Source organism: Solanum verrucosum, unplaced genomic scaffold, assembly GCF_900185275.1.
Source record: "Solanum verrucosum unplaced genomic scaffold, falcon-dt-bn FXZP01000067.1, whole genome shotgun sequence".
NCBI classification, from domain to species: Eukaryota; Viridiplantae; Streptophyta; class Magnoliopsida; order Solanales; family Solanaceae; genus Solanum; species Solanum verrucosum.
The window spans coordinates 209,748-226,715 of NW_026020175.1; the positions used below are offsets into that span (position 1 = coordinate 209,748).

The 16,968-nt window shown below is 29.5% G+C and overlaps 1 pseudogene; it reads left to right on the top strand.

Moving 5' to 3' along the window:
- The first annotated feature begins 5,437 nt into the window (after positions 1 to 5,437).
- Positions 5,438 to 15,621, top strand: LOC125828892 (terpene synthase 17-like; annotated as a pseudogene).
- Positions 15,622 to 16,968: the final 1,347 nt, after the last annotated feature.

Below are 16,968 nucleotides of genomic sequence, written 5' to 3' on the forward strand. Positions count from 1 at the left end.
ATCCTAAAAAAAAGCTTAATCATAAATCGCTGCTTCAGCGGCGTTTTTTTAAAAAAAAAAAAAAAAACTCTAAAATCTCTATCCAACGTTTTCTTTAAAATAAAATAAAATTTGTAGCCATTTTAATTTAAAAACTGAATTTGCTGCAATGGCAGCAATTTTCTAATTTTATTTTTTAAAAATTCTCTTCTTTGGCAGCAATTTTCCTTGATGTTTAAAAATTGCCAATTTTCCTTAATGTTTAAAAAATTTGGATAATTTACAAAAAAAATTAGAAAAACGCTGCTGAGGCAGCGATATTCATTTTTAATTTTTCTTTTTTTACAAAATCACTGCTCCAATAGAGATTTTGAATGAAGTTTTTGACGGCATGCACGGCGTTAAAAGATAGCGCTCTCTAGGTAGCGATTTTACCGTTTTGATTTTTAAAAAAATTGATATACCGTTTATGTTTTTTTTAGGAAAAAACTTGCCCTACTCCGGACTCATGTATAATTTTTATAAGAAAATATTTGGAATAATCTTATGCTATCAGTAATAGTAAATAAATCGATAGTAAAACCTTAACTTGCGGATCTATCAATATTCTCCTCAGTTTTCTTATGCAAGAGTTGATTTGTTAGACGATCACTCTATTAATGATAATAATTAAGGGATAAGGCATAAGTATCCCTAGATTATGATCGAAATCTCAGAGACACACCTTAACTAAACTAAGGTCTTATTAACCCCTTGAACTTATTTTTTTGGAATTTTGTACAATTTTTGTCGCACACTCCGTGACTCCACACAATTGAGGCGCGTGAGAGATATTTGGATGTCACGTAAGTCAAAAAGGTGCACAAAATTTAAAAAAAAAAATGGGTTAGGGAGGTAATAGGACCTTAGTTTTGTTAAAGTATGTCTCCAAAATTTCAATCATAGTCTAGGGGGTACTTGTACATTTTCCCAATAATTAATTAAGGGATAAGGCATAAGTATCCCTAGATTATGATCGAAATCTCAAAGACACACCTTAACTAAACTAAGGTCTTATTAACCCCTTGAACTTATTTTTTTGGAATTTTGTACAATTTTTGTCACACACTCCGTGACTCCACACAATTGAGGCGCGTGAGAGATATTTGGATGTCACGTAAGTCAAAAAGGTGCACAAAATTAAAAAAAAAAAATGGGTTAGGGGGTAATAGGACCTTAGTTTTGTTAAAGTATGTCTCCAAAATTTCAATCATAGTCTAGGGGGTACTTGTACATTTTCCCAATAATTAACTAACAATTTTTTTTATTTTTTTTTGTAGTTTTGAAACAGAAAATTCACTCGTCATTACAACTACAAAGTCACTAAATTAATTACATTCAAGAGGTATTTACTATTTATGATAAATATTGCTGAAAAAAATTTAAAGCCAATTTTTTAAGAAATAAAAAGCCATCCGTTTTAATTAACCACTAAATTGACAAATCTGAACTGCTTAAATTAAATGAGTTTTAGATATATAATGTAGAGTGGGGGGGGGGGGGGGGGGATTTTATTAAATTATGGGTTGAATATATAGTGTAGGAGGGCCTTTTTATTAAATTAATAAATGGGTTAAATATAGGGAAAATTATATATAATGACAAACTATTAATTCAAATTAAATGTTATAACCACAGTTTGATTTAATTGTGCCTCACAGCAAACTGTTGTCAGCCGCCTCTCTCCCTGAAATTCTCGCTTGCCACTCTCCCTCTCTCGCTCACTAGTCTCTCCCTCGCCTCTCTCGCTTTATACAAAGAGAAATGTATAAATTGTGTTTTTGTTTGTATAAAGTGAGAGAAAATTGTATATACACATGCGAATACATATATCTTCGTCCTATACACTTATAATTATACAATACAAATATTTCCCTGCCCAGTTCTCTTTTGTCTTTTTCTCTTTCTCGCTTTATACAAACACAGATTATATAAAATACAATGTATAATTTATATTTGTATAAAGCGAGAGAGAGAGCCTTCCGAATGAGAAAGAAGAAAAGTGCTTAGTTTCGTTGGAAAAACCAACGCAAATATCATATTGACTTTCTCTCGCCCTACTTCTAAAGATAGATAGAAAGGGTTGGAGAGAATTTCAGAAAGTCATTCTCTCCTTTCTAAAGCTGCGCAAGGCGGCCCCCCCAGAACAAAGCCCACCCCTCTTTTCCCCCCTTTAATGAAGGACCCTCGCCTCGCTTCCTATTCATTTGTGGGTCTGGACCCGATTTTTTTTTTCAATTTCGAGAATCAACCAACGGAAAAATCCGTAGCCCAGGTGACTCACAGCCTCCCTCTCGCCCAAATAAATGAAATGGGATGAATCAAATCAATAAGCTTTTTGATTGATTCAGGGCGCAGCGAAGCCAAATTCAATCAAGGAAAGGGGGCTTACTTTTCCTGAGGCTGATTCATCCTATTCAAATTTAGCTATGCTAATGGAAGAGGAAAAGTTTTCAGATGAGATGTTGATGCTACAACACCGCTCTTGCCGCGAAAAAAGCGTCTTAGCTTGCTTTTCTTTTAGAACAAATAGCTTGTTTTCAGGACAAATGATTTGATATACAAATGTTTTATTTCGATTCAGTTGTATACAAATTCAAATTTTATGCAGATATACAAACACATAAAATTGATCTTAAGAGGCTGCCAACTATTTATACAAACGAGAGGCCGACAACAATTTATACAAATGGTCTGTCAGCGAAATTATACAAATCTGAAGTGAAGCCAGCGAATTATACAATTTGATGCTCCATAGCAAACATAAATATATAGGGTAGCAAATTAATAAATGGGTTAAATATATAGGGTAGCGTCTGTGGGGAGGGGGGAGTCTTTTATTATACATACATACATACATACATATATATATATATATATGGTGTTATATGTATAGCGCATAAAATTCATGTGCTATAAATTATAATGGGTACCGTTACAGAGAATCCATATAGTGAAACAAATTCTACGCATATATTGATAATTAATGCAAATTATTTTTTACCCATTAATTAGTCCTTTATAAATTATTTAGGTTCGGACTCCTCTACTATGGAAGAAAAACCTTCCATATATAATAGCAGATCGGATTAAAATATTTTGTCAATTTATTATTGGGGAACTTTCGCAATAGCCACTATAATAAACTTAATTATGCTTCATATTTATAGTTTGCATATTTATGGGTTGTAGATATTGTTTAAGCGGTTTCATTTGTATAATTCGCAGGTACATTTGTATAATTCAGTTATTTTTGTATAAACTTGAAATAACTAACTTATACAATTACAAACATCATAAGTGTAAATAGTTTTACAAATTATATTATACAAATTTCAAATTATACAAAAGTTATACAAATTATATTATACAAATTCTGAATTATACAAACGTGCAAATTATACAACACTAAAAAGTTGAGCCGTGTAATTATAACTACAAATAGGTTGTGAATTGTAATTAAGACAAACTAAAACTATGTTAACTAATTAACTAGTATATATTTGCTTATACACGTTATTTCTCCTTTATTTTAACTTATCCATTATATTAAAATATTTTTTTCATTTTATTGTCATATCAACAAAAAAGAAAGTTGAAAATTGAAGGTTAAAATCGATGGACGACCTCGATGTTTTGCTTATAACTGACCTACAACCGACAAACTCGACTAGGCAAAAAATTGTGGGTTGGTTTAAGGAAATCAATGGAATCCCTCGATTTCCTTGTTAAAATTGAGGGACGTCCATTTATTTTCTTAAATTAAAAATTGATATAAATTTCAAGAAAAATAAACCAAAGGACTTTGGCGATTTTATAAAGATTGCTCGATTTTTTTAGAAATATATAAAAAATATAGCTACTTGAAATTAAACTCAAGTATTTTACCATGACATTGAAAAATCTACAGGTAAACTATACATGTGTTTTGATGAAATACTTTCATTATTACTTTTTTACGAAAATTGAGAGACTCCGTTGATTTTCTTTTTAACAAATATTTTTGTATATATTTTTTTTTTGCTCTTATCGCAAAAAATAATCAACAGACATCTATCGATCGGCTTCCTAAAAAATAATTCATTGATAAAACCTACATACTCCGTTGATTTAATTTTTTTTTTGGTAGTGGCATTTTTAGCATATCAATAAAAAAAAAAATTCATATTTAATCTTAATACTAATTATTTATTCTTCAAATTATTTTAAAAAAATTTAAGATTAAAAATCAAAATAAAAATATTATGATAAAATTTAATATTAATCATCACTTCTTAATTAAGAACGTATAAACTTTAAAATAAAGGAGTAAAAATGAATAAAGGAGTTGTGCTCCCTTCACATACATAAACTTCTCCTCCCTGAGAATAATAATTTCTAACCAAGTACTCCGTTTCATTTATTTTTATTTTTTAGAATTGATTTGACGCATCTTTTAAAAATAATAAATAAAATAACAATTTTATCGAATCACTCTTTGAATAAAATAAATTCAATAATTTGATAGATAATTATAGTTAATAATAAAAGCAGATTAGAAACTAAGTGATTGATTATGTATTAATTTTTCAAAATGAACAAATAAACATCGATGTTTATTTTTTATACAGTAAAGAAGTAAAAGTGGATTTAGAATGGACTCCACACCATTGTGGCCACTTTACAAAACCTCTGAAATCATCATCACATGTTCTAAAACATTATAAATAGGAATGGAGTCACCATGCTTTAGTGAATTGATAAGTGAAGAAAACTTTAATTTGCAACTTGGCAGTAGAGACAAGATTTATAAGGTATATGCCCAATTTTTTTTTATTTTTCTAATAATATTGAGATCATTTCATGTAACAGTTTAATTTTCCAGATCTAGAAGTAGCTTAATAAGTGGAGTACTACTATTTTTTCTTCTTAAAAAGTTACTAGTAGTTAGTATGGATAGTCGATATTTCAAAATTCAATGTATAGAGAAAAATATTTAGGGATTAATAATTGTAATTAATTAGTAGTAGTGTAGATAATCCTAAACTACTCGTAATAAATACTCTCTCTAGAATTTTTGGATATATTTTTTTTATACAATTTAAAATAAGTGAACTATTCAAAATTCAAGAGAATTGTTGAGACTTTTTTTCCATATTTAACTTTCATTGAATGAGGTTCTTAATTACTTTATATTTTCTAGGAAAATAGTTACGTTTGATAATAATCAAAAAGATAATTGTAGAAAGTAGTCTTTAATTTATGTCTTTAAATAATTTCTGAAGGAGCGTAACGTACCCCAATAATTCACCTAATATGGACTAAGTGATTAATTTCTAGACCATCTTAAAAAGAGTTAATGGAACTTTTGAGTGTTGCATTCATGTTGATCCAGTGGCAAAATCAGAAAATTCATCAAGGGTGTTCAAGATTTTGAATAATGTTGTTGTGCACACAAACCGTTGCAATGGATCATGAGGTTATAATTACACGTCGTTATGGCAATCATCATCCTACTGTTTGGGGAGACCATTTTCTTATCTATGTTGATCTTCCGGTAAATAAATATTTTGTATACCATCAATATACGAAACAAATTCATATGATGATAACACATATATTCTCAAATTAATAGAGAGCCAACGAAGGGGAAGAGAAGCAACATGAAGACCTAAAAGAAGAAGTGAGAAAGATGTTAGTGATGGCTCCTTCAAAATCTTTGCACAAACTTGATCTCATCAACACAATCCAACTTCTTGGTGTAGCTTATCATTTTGAACATGAGATTGAGGAATCATTGAGTTGCATGTACCCTCATTATGAAGAATGGATTGGTGATCTTCATGATATTGCTCTATGCTTTCGATTACTTAGGCAACTCATGTGGTAATTATCATTCACACATAAAAAATAGGAATATTGGACATAATATTCTATATACTATATTATGCATGTATGTATGTGTATCGATAAACTATATAGTTTAAGTTAAGCATATGTGAGTAGCGATATTATATAGTATATATCATTTTGGGGAAAAAAAATCAAATGAAATATTATATTTTTCAAACTTAAGGAAAATAACTTTCCTATATAAAATTTAAAATAAAAATAAAAATTCAAGACTCTATTTAAACCTTACCACCGACCCCGACCTAAGACCTATGATCTGACCTCGATTCGCATATGCCTTCGAATCTCGACTCGATATTAGATCTTGACTTGGGACTCGATTCTCGAGTTGAGGTCAAGAGTTGGGTCTCGGGTCAGGGTTAAGAGTTGGATCTCGAGTTGGGTTTAAGATCAAAAGTCCGGTTTCATGTCGGGTCCCAGATTTGGGTTGGGACCGAGAGTTAAGTTCCGAGTTGAGGTCGATCTAAGGTCTCGGGCCAAGATCATGAGTCAGATCCTATGTTGGGTTCAAGAGACGGGTCCTAGGGCTGAGGTCGAGAGTCAGATACTGTGACTTAAACTCTCAACCCCGATCTAGGACTTGACTCTCGACCTAGGGCATGGCTCTTGACTACAACCTTTGAAGTCGTGACCCCAATTCCTAACCCCAACCCATGAACCGACTCCCGATTCCTAACTGTGACCTTGACCCAAGACTCGACCTGACTCAATCATCGAAACTTATTGAATGTTCATTGATAGTTCAAGAATGTCATGTCCTCTTTTACTTTCTCATAATATAATACATATAATTTGAAGCAGATGCTTTTAGGAAGTTCACTAACGACCAAGGAAATTTCAAGAAAGAATTGATTAACAATGTGCATGGAATGTTGAGCTTATATGAGGCAGCACAATTCAGAGTACATGGTGAAGAAATTCTTGATGAAGCACTAAATTTCGCCATCACTCAATTGAAACTAATTTTGCCTAAATTGAGCAACTCCCATCTTGCACAACGAGTCGCTAACGCACTCAAATTTACAATTAAAGATGGCATAGTAAGGGTAGAAAGAAGGAAATACATATCATTTTACCAACAAAATCAAAATCACAATCAAGTCCTACTAAACTTTGCCAAATTAGACTTCAACATCTTACAAAGGTTGCATAAAAAGGAGCTATCTGATATCACAAGGTACATAACTCGCCACGTGCAATTATCTTCAAGTTAAATTTATTTTGATCAAACATATTATTTGCGAAGATTATGTTCCAACTTCATTTTAAATATAATCGGAGAGATAATTAGATAGGACATGACATAATTATAACTTACACGAGAACATGACCTTAGATAGGAAAATATGGAGTATAAGAATTACGATAGAAGGTTAGTCGGTAGGAGTGCATTCATATATATACTAGTTGTTGGGAGTATTTTGTCTTGTTGCCCTTACTATAGCTAGTAATTGTAGGATTACTCTAGTAGTTTCTTGTTCTTCTATTATTTTGTGTACTTTATTAATTTGTTGTATTATTTTGTTGTAGTAGAGTTCTGTTACTAGCTATATGTTATTTTTTTTTACTATCTATTGTCTCTTGTACTTATTCATTATTATTTTTCTAGACTATTATTTATTGACGGAGGTCTATATATCAGAAATAATCTTTCTACCTTATCTCTAGAATAGAGGTCAAGTATGCATACACTCTCCTCTCCTCATACCCCATTATGTAGGACTACACTGAGTATGTTATTGTTTTTGTAGGTGGTGAAAAGAATTGGAAATGGTGAATGCATTACCTTATATAAGAGACAGATTGGAAAGAATTGGAAATGGTGAATGCATTACCTTATATAAGAGGCAGATTGGTAGAGGCATACTTAGCTTCTGGAGTTTAGGCGTTTATTTTTGGCCTCATTATAGCGTTGCAAGGAAAATATTAGCAAAAATTTCATACATCACTTGTATTATTGATGACACATGTGATATATAAGGCGGGTTAATACCTCAGATGGTCACTCTACTATCCAGTCTTTCCTCAGAAAATCACTCACATGGTGACTTTTTAGTGAAAATTAAAAGTTGAGTGACTTTCTGAGGCAAAAGTGGATAGTTGAGTGACCATTTGAGGTATTAACCCAATATAAGGCACACTAGATGAACTTACTCAATTTACAAGGGCAAATTGAAAGGTAATAATTCTTCTTGTTATGTTATATATCATGTATATATTGATAGCTTACAATATTTTGAATTATAATTGCTCTTAATTATATATATATATATATATAGGTGGAATATTGATGCTTCAACACAATTACCATCATATATGAAGATTCTTTACTGTCATCTTCTAGATGTTTACAAAGAAATTGAGAAAGAGTTGGCAAATGAAAACCAGTCAATTCTAGTAGACTATTCAATAATAGAGGTATTTATATAAATATAAATAAATAAAGAAGATAGGAAACATATGCTTAAATTGATTAACAACTCTTTGAAGAGCATAAAAAAATAGAAATGTTTCATTAAAAAGCATGACTGGTTGAGCGATAGAATTGTCCCAAGTTAAAAAAAATATTACTTGGGTTCCAAGTAATTAGTATACATTTTTTAATATTTCTGAAAAACACTCTATCCATTGATTTTTAATTTTTTCACTATTGTTTTTTAGATAAAAAAGGTGTTGAGGGCTTACTTTCAAGAGGCAAAATGGTACTATAATGAGAAGGAAGTACCAAGAACGGAGCAATATATGAAGAATGGAATTCCATCAAGTGGTTACCTATTGCTAGCAACTACTTCTTGGTTAGCCATGGGAAATATTACAACTAAAGATGTATTTGATTGGATAGCAACTGAACCTCCAATACTTGTTGCTTCTTGTTGCATTACAAGATTACTCAATGATCTTTCATCACATGAGGTATAAAGATCTTTCTCCTTACAAAAATAAAAAATTCTTCTCATCTTTATGCAAAATTTAGTTTAAAAAGAATGTCTTTTTTTTTATAACTCTTTAATTCCAATTTTTCACATGATATATTGAAATCCGGCCTAACTCATCGGTGGCCTCCTAAAGTTGGCACGATGTTTCACTTAGACACCTCAACTGGGCGATATTCATTTTAGACACCTCATGTAGGGTCCCTCTATGTCATTTTGACACCTTTTTTAATATCAACAAAAATATATGATATATGTGTTACACTCGCGAATGACATGTAAAGTGACGAATTATACGACGACATTTGTCATTGATGTTAAAAGTAATTTTTAAATAATTTTGACATGTCAGCGTGCCTGTCTTCTCCAAATGCCCCTATCCTTTTTGCAAAAAAAGAATGACTTGAAAATGGATTTGAATAAAAATATTCGACCTCCATTGAAGGAGTTTAAGGTTGAAAAAATGATGGGAGGTGGTGGCTTGAAAAATGGAGAAGAAGAAAAAGAAAAAAATAAAATAAAAATAGGCTAAATTAAGTCTTTCACGCGCTATTGTTGAGTGTATCACACTAACTTTGACATGTCAGCAAAAAGTATCAAAATGACCTAATGAGATCCTATATTAGGTGTCTAAAATAAACATCGTCCAGTTGAAGTGGCTAAGTGAAACTTGGTTTCAACTTTTGGGGCCCAATGATGGGTTTGACCTTTAAATCCACAAAAATAAAGGATATTTTAGTATATCCTCATATTTTTAATATAAGACCATAGGATTCAAAAGTTATTTACTTTAATTAAACTCACATTTATTTGATTAATTTTGTTTGTTTTATTCGTGTTAGGAAGAACAAAAACGAGGAAATGCAGCTTCAAGTATAGAATGTTATATGAATGAATATGATGTTACAAAGGAAGAAGCACACATAAAATTAAGAAATAAAATAGAAAATTATTGGAAGGATTTGAATGAAGAATACTTCAAAGTGGATGTGACTATTATACCAAGAGTTTTGCTCATGCCTATAATTAATCTTACAAGAGTAGCTAAGTTCATGTATAAAGATGAAGATGCTTATACTTTTTCGAAAAATAACTTGAAAGATGTCTGCAGTGATAATTGATCATATTATATAGACTGATGAAAACAAGAAAAAGAAGAATTATTTGTTTAGGGATGGTTTTTCGTTCAATAAAAATATGGAATGTTAATTAAGGGTTGTTTAGTTACCATGTATTACTAATAAATGAATAAATATTTCCATGTTAAAGTTTGTATCAATAAAAATACTTCATCCAACATTTTATGAATCTCGTTGCTTTGGGGATGTGTTCTATCTGTTAGAAACTCAGAGGTGAAGCCATAATTAAGAGTTTGGGTGGTTTGGATTTAGGGGGGTTCGTATCCACAATACTAGTGTTTCACGGTCTTTTTTTTATCATTGAACCGGGTTCACAAGTTAATATACATATATATATTTATTTAATTTTCTAGTAAAAATACAGTGTCTACGGAAAAGCTACTGAGTTCGTCCGAATCCATGAACTCCCACCTAGCTCCGCCTCTACACAGAGGTACAACGAGGGACTTTCTTCATTCGTTGATCATTCAAAAAAGTTCTTATCAATGCTACTTTGTCCCAATTTCCAGCACCGGCATAAATGTTGGATAAGAGTACATAAGCACCAGGATTTTCGGGTTCTTGGCAGCATATTCCGAAATCATAGCATTTCACGAAACAACATCGACCTCTCACAGGTTGATATGATATATCTGTTTTGCAGCTTTGCGTGGTTGTGCTAGAAAATTCATAACTCGGAGTAAAAATGCCAAAATCACGAGCTTCTTATTCCTTCGGAAACACGACTCAAAGAACTACAACGTGTGTAAAAAATATGGCCAATGACTTTATGGATTTGTACAGATATTGCTTCTAAGTCAGCTCACAATTCTGTCTTTCTCGGCTCTTCAGCTTCATGCGTCTATCGTAAAGAAATCATAACTTAAAGTAAGAGTGCTGAAATCACGATTTTCTTTTTCCATTAGAAAGACGACTCAAAGAAATACATGTCTATAAATCAATACCAAAAGATTTATGGATTCTTACCGATGTTGCTTCAAAGTGAGCCACAAATATGCCTTGCTCAGCTCTTCAATTTTGCGCGTTTATGACAGAAAATTTATAACTCGAAATAGGAGCAAAAAAATCACGATATTCTTGTTCCATTGAAAATAGGACTCAAAGAACTACAATTTGTACAAAAATCACGGCCAAAAGCTTTCTGAATTAATTCTTTGACATTGACCAGACATTTGTTATGCCTGTAATGTCACATTTCTTGTGAATTTGCTTTTAATTATGAATTGACCATTTTGCCCTTCCCCTTAACATTTTCTTTCCAACTGAAAGGTAATAATTTTGTTTCTTATTTATTTCTTAGAAAAAGAGTACAATCCAATATGATACCGATAGGGTATCAATATATTGACGGAGTATCATAGAGAATTAAGCTCAATCCTATATGACACTGATTGGGTATCAATATATTGACGGAGTATCATAGAGGATTAAGCTCATTCCTACATGATACAGATATGGTATCAATATACCGATGGAGTATCACAAAGAATATATTTTCTACTAGTTTAGAGTTTAATAAATAAGATTGTGACTTTAATAATTTTCTCTTAATTGTTTCTTATTTATTTCTTAAAAAAAAAAGTCCAATCTTATACGATACCAATAGGGTATCAATATACCGACGGAGTATCACAGAGGATTAACTCATAGTAGTAATGTTGATGTCATGTTGACATCATGCGCGAAATAAAAAAGGAGAAGGTCTAACCCATCGATGGCCCCCTAAAGTTGGCATCAATTTTCATTTAGACACTTTAAGACTTTGTTCATTTTAGACACCTCAAGTAAGGTTTTGTTATGTCATTTTGACACTTTTCACGTACACATCATAGAGAGTGTGATACACTCGATTATTGTGCGTGGAAAGTTTATTTAGTCAATTTTCAATTATTATTTTTCTTCTTCTTCTTCCCATTTTCAACCTCCATTTTCCAAGTTTAACTCCATCTATGGTGGAATGGTTTAAAATTTAAGAAAAGACCTATTTTAAAAATTAAATATTGAAATAATCATGAATTTTTTTGGAGGAATTTAATATTGTCATATGGAAGTGGGTTTGATTTTTCACGCCTCTTCCATCACAGGCTTTCAAACTCTACTTCACTTTAAGTGCTTTCTTATTTTTTTTAGTTAATTTTAATGATTTCAATTCAAGTTTACTGCTTTGTTATTGATTAAGAAGAATCCGAATTCATGACTTAGCTTTATTCTTCTATAATAAAATGTATTGTTCTTTGAGGAGTGATTTGGTGGGCTACTTCTTCTAAGCTATTTGAATTGACCTAGATTGAATACTTTTGGGAAGAATTTCAATTTAAAGATTTAAGATTTTTACGGATATTATAAATATCAGAACTTTTATGGACAAGTTGAAAACTTTATGCCTTATGAATTGGGTTTGGTATATGATTGAGAAGGACGCGGGGTGTGTGTGGTGGGGAGGGGGGGGGGGGGGGCATTTCTGCAAATGGTTAGATTGTAGAAGACGATGAAAATAATTTCATTAATTATTTTTTTGTAATTATATGGGAAAAAATGTCACATGTCATCGATTTATTGACTACTTTTTGTTTTTCTCAAAATTCATTATTTAAGAATGATGATTTTGGCACAAATGACAAATGTCGTCATTTAATTGGACACTTTGCACAACATCCGTAAGTAAGGTAAGTGGGTACATAGTTTGGATCATGAGTCCATTAAGAATAAATAGTTTGGATTTGATTCAATTTGAATAAATATTTCACTATTGGATCTATTTTGTATAGTTTTCCATGTTTAAATTGGTGTTAAAGACCCAAAAGTCAATTTTTAAATAAGTATTCAATATCTCCAAAACCTAAAGGTTTAATTAGAAAATATATTTGTTTATCATATATAAAATTTATTTTTGATTTAAAGTGTATCCTCAAGTCCCTCTGTGAGTTTATCTAAGATTGATCAACTTCTAGCTCAACAGAGTTGCGTCAAGTATGATGATTTTACAAGAATGACATAGTTTACTTGTTGAAAATAAAGTTTGATGTGTGCTGCTTTATAATATGTTTTAAGCTTTGTAAAGACTCAGTTTGATAGAATTGTAAAAACTAATAGATCTGATAATGGTACAGAATTACTTAACAAGTTTTTGCAGTACTTTGTTGAATCAAATGAATCATACATCAAAAAATTGGGGTTCAACTCAATATATCTCTTAAATTCTTGTTTAGTGCAAACAGTTATGTATAAAAATGGGTATATTATATATGATCTTAAAGACAGAATATTATTTGTTAATAGAGATGTTAAGTTTAGTGTCAGATCCTTTGCAAAATTCAAATACTCAACATCTAGAAACTAGCTCTTCAGTAACACCAAATGTGTAAGGGTACGATTCAATAAAATAGGTGGTCTAAGGTCAAAAAAAAAAAAAAAAAAAAAAACTTAAATTTATTTAATACTTTTTATGGGAAAAAACATAAGTAAACATTTTTATATAAATAATCTATACATCTATATAAAGTTGAATGTAAGCAATCTTATGTGGCACCTCTCTATGACCAGTATTCTTATTTATATTTTTTCTCATTTTTTTTAACTTTTTTCCTATTTCGTCTATTAACTATTAAAAAAAATTATTGAATAAGATAAAGAAACAAATATGTTAAATATATTAGTGGCAATTATGTCGTTTTTAATACCCATAATTGTAGAACATAAATATTAGAAATTAAAAGAGAAATAAATAATTGTTGATAACCTATATGAGAGAATGTCAAGAGTTTTCTCTAATATTTAAAATAGGGTAGATGATCACGAATTATTTCAAAAATATGGTAAAAGTTATTCACCAACTGATATTGATGTGCTCATTATTGACGGAGTAGTAAAAAAATGCATGGTTTGATTAAGCTCATTTCTCAATATTTCATTCATTTTTATGATTGTGTTTCAAACATCTTCTACGTTTTAATTGTTTTTCGTCCTTTCTTTACTTTTTAATTTTCAGGAACATCAAACAAGTTTCATTGAACATGCACGCATCAAAGAGAAAAAAAAATTCAACAACGAACCAAATAAATAAAAGAAAAGTCATGTAGGGAAGAAGGATAACAAGCAACGGAAGAAGAAAAAACAGAAACAACAAAGCTCCTCGAAAGGACATTTAGAGATGAAGAGAACAGATCTCAGAATGGATAATATTTCGTTGGTTTTTGCGTAAAATAATAGTTAGATCATTGACGCGGTAAGCATTAGATATATGAAAAAATTGAAATTAATTTTATGCAAGAGTTAATCTAATATCCTATTTAGTATGATATTCTATATGATAGACTAACTACAAATTGCACCATATTCTTTTCTTTTTTTAAAAAAATAATCAAATATATTACTAATAACTGAGCATATAATTGTGTCTAAAGCTTAAGGATAAAAAAAAATAAAAAAATAAAAAAATAATAATCAAAACCAAAAAAGCACAAAAATAAAATTATTAGGAATATTATTAAAGTTATTAGAATCTAAAATATGTTAAAAATCTTACGTTTCAAAATCATTGTACAATTACAAATATATATACATATAAAAAGAAATTCTCAAAATTATTTATATTTAGCCTACAAAATTAAAAAAAATTAAGTATTAAACTCAATAAAAATGGACACCTTAACCTTGTCACTTCTTCTTCTGATGATAGAACATGATTTCTTTGTGAAAAGAGAAAGAGAGAGTATCTCATGATTCTTCAAGATATTGATATAAGAAGAAAAGTCATGTAGCAAATGTTCTCTTAAAAGGATGTTGCACTATAATGTTTTCTACAAGAAAATTTGTATTGAGAAAAAAATTCAATCATTTTGATTGAAAAACTTATAGAAAAAATGATAAGTGATAAGAAGAATTATTTACAAAAAGAATCAATTTAAATATTTAATTATTAAATTAGGAAAAGTATAAGGAGAAATCCATGTTGTAATTATAATTCTTTCAATTACTTTCCATTATTATTATTCTTCCGTTCTTTTTTAAAAAAAAAAATTGTTTCATTTTTCCTTATGTATCTTTAATTAATGTTTGTTTTATTTTTATTATTGTGATTTGAAAAGATCCTAAATTAGTGCTCACATTATTTCTTTCAATTTTTATTCTTCTAATTTCGAATTTTGTAAATTTTATTATTTAATTTTTTTTCTGTGTTTTTTCTTATGTACCACCTTAATTAATGTTTTTTTTATTTTTTTTATTTATCTTTAATTATACTTTATATTCTTAGAAATAATGAATATAATATATTAATTCTGTTAACATTTTTTTAATTTTAAAGACTAAAAACTTTAAAATTTTACAAAAATATCAAAGGTAATCATATTTAATTTTTTTCATCAATAATCATATTAATTTTCTTAATTACTTCCTTACCTTAATATGATAATTAATGTCATTTATATCATTTCCTTAAATCACTTTTTTTTTTTTAAAAATACTTTCTTTTATTTATTTATTACAAGAAATTAGTTATTATAATCTTTGTAACAAATATATTAGTTTTTATTAATGTGATTTGATTTTATTTTTTATAAATAAATTAGATCATCTCTCTGCTAAAGATCTATACGATTACACCCATACCAAATAATAAAGTTAAAAACAGAAAATGATGACACTCTTCTTAATTCAAATATTTATTTAACTTTATAATAAATAAAAAAATGTTGATTTATTTGAAAAACAAGTAGGACCCCCTTTCTCTAGCTTATTAGGGGCCTACCAAGGAATTCCATTAGTGACTGGTAGATTGGCTCTCTACCAGGAATGGTTTGCCTACCCCTTTGCAGGGCTCCCTGCCCATCTGCTTCGACTATTGGTCTAGAAATGGCTACAAGAGACATTTTTTCTTATATTATTTTTAAAAAAAATAATTTCTCAAAATTTTGTCTTGGAAGTTTAACTAAAATGCATTTTTCTAAATTTTAAAATATTTCATCATTAATGCTATTAATTTTTCCCTTAATCTCATTATTAATATTATTTATATCATTTCCTTTGCTTTTTTTCTGTCTTTGGTCTTTTTACTTTCTTTTATTTATTTATTTTAAAATATTAGTTATTGGTATATAGGGTTTTGAGTATTTTTTTTAAATTTTGAATTATGCCCAATTTAAAGAAAATAATCAATTAGGTTAATTCTTTTATTGAAATGGAAAATAAGATCCATCTTTTTCTCTTCTTAGATTACTTTAGGTTAAGAATTTTAGTTTTTTTTAAAAAAAATGAAATTATAAATTTAAAATTATTAGAAGTAGAATTTTCAATAAATTATTATGAGAGCTATCATAAATAATGTATGCACAATTTTTCTTATCTGCGTGAAATTAAAATTCGTGAATACTTATATATTATCTATTTGATTCTTCGATTGATTTTTAAATAATAGTTAATTACTTTATATATGAATGATATTGTGTTTGAATTAAAGTTAATTGGGAATGGACATGATATTGTATTAAATTCTTAATTTGGTAATTCGATTTTTAAAAATGTTAGAACATTATTGTGTCAATTTTTCTTTAAAAAAATAATTGATCGTTTTCTCTGATATCAACTTAATGTGAAGATATAATTTCTTTTCTTAATTATTTTATTTAAGAGGAAACAACCAACCCCCTCGATTCAGTTTCTGCAGCAGTATATAATCTCGGACCCGATGGATGCCTACAGAAAAATGGATTTTTTTCATATTCATATTTATATCCTCTGCAACAATTGTTGGGACGGACTTTCACGATTCGACTGGAACTAAGGACCTGAACTGAATGGAATTTCAGAGCTCTCACACGGCTATCTAAAGAATGAAGAACCATATCGGGGCTGATAATTTGATAGAATCTCCTTAAATAAAGAAAGGGGGCTTATAAATTGGATTTTTGCTCTTTGGAGAGCTAAATATAAGGGTGATGAAAGTTGTAAGATTCCATGTTTTCCGTCGGTCAACAACCAACTAAATC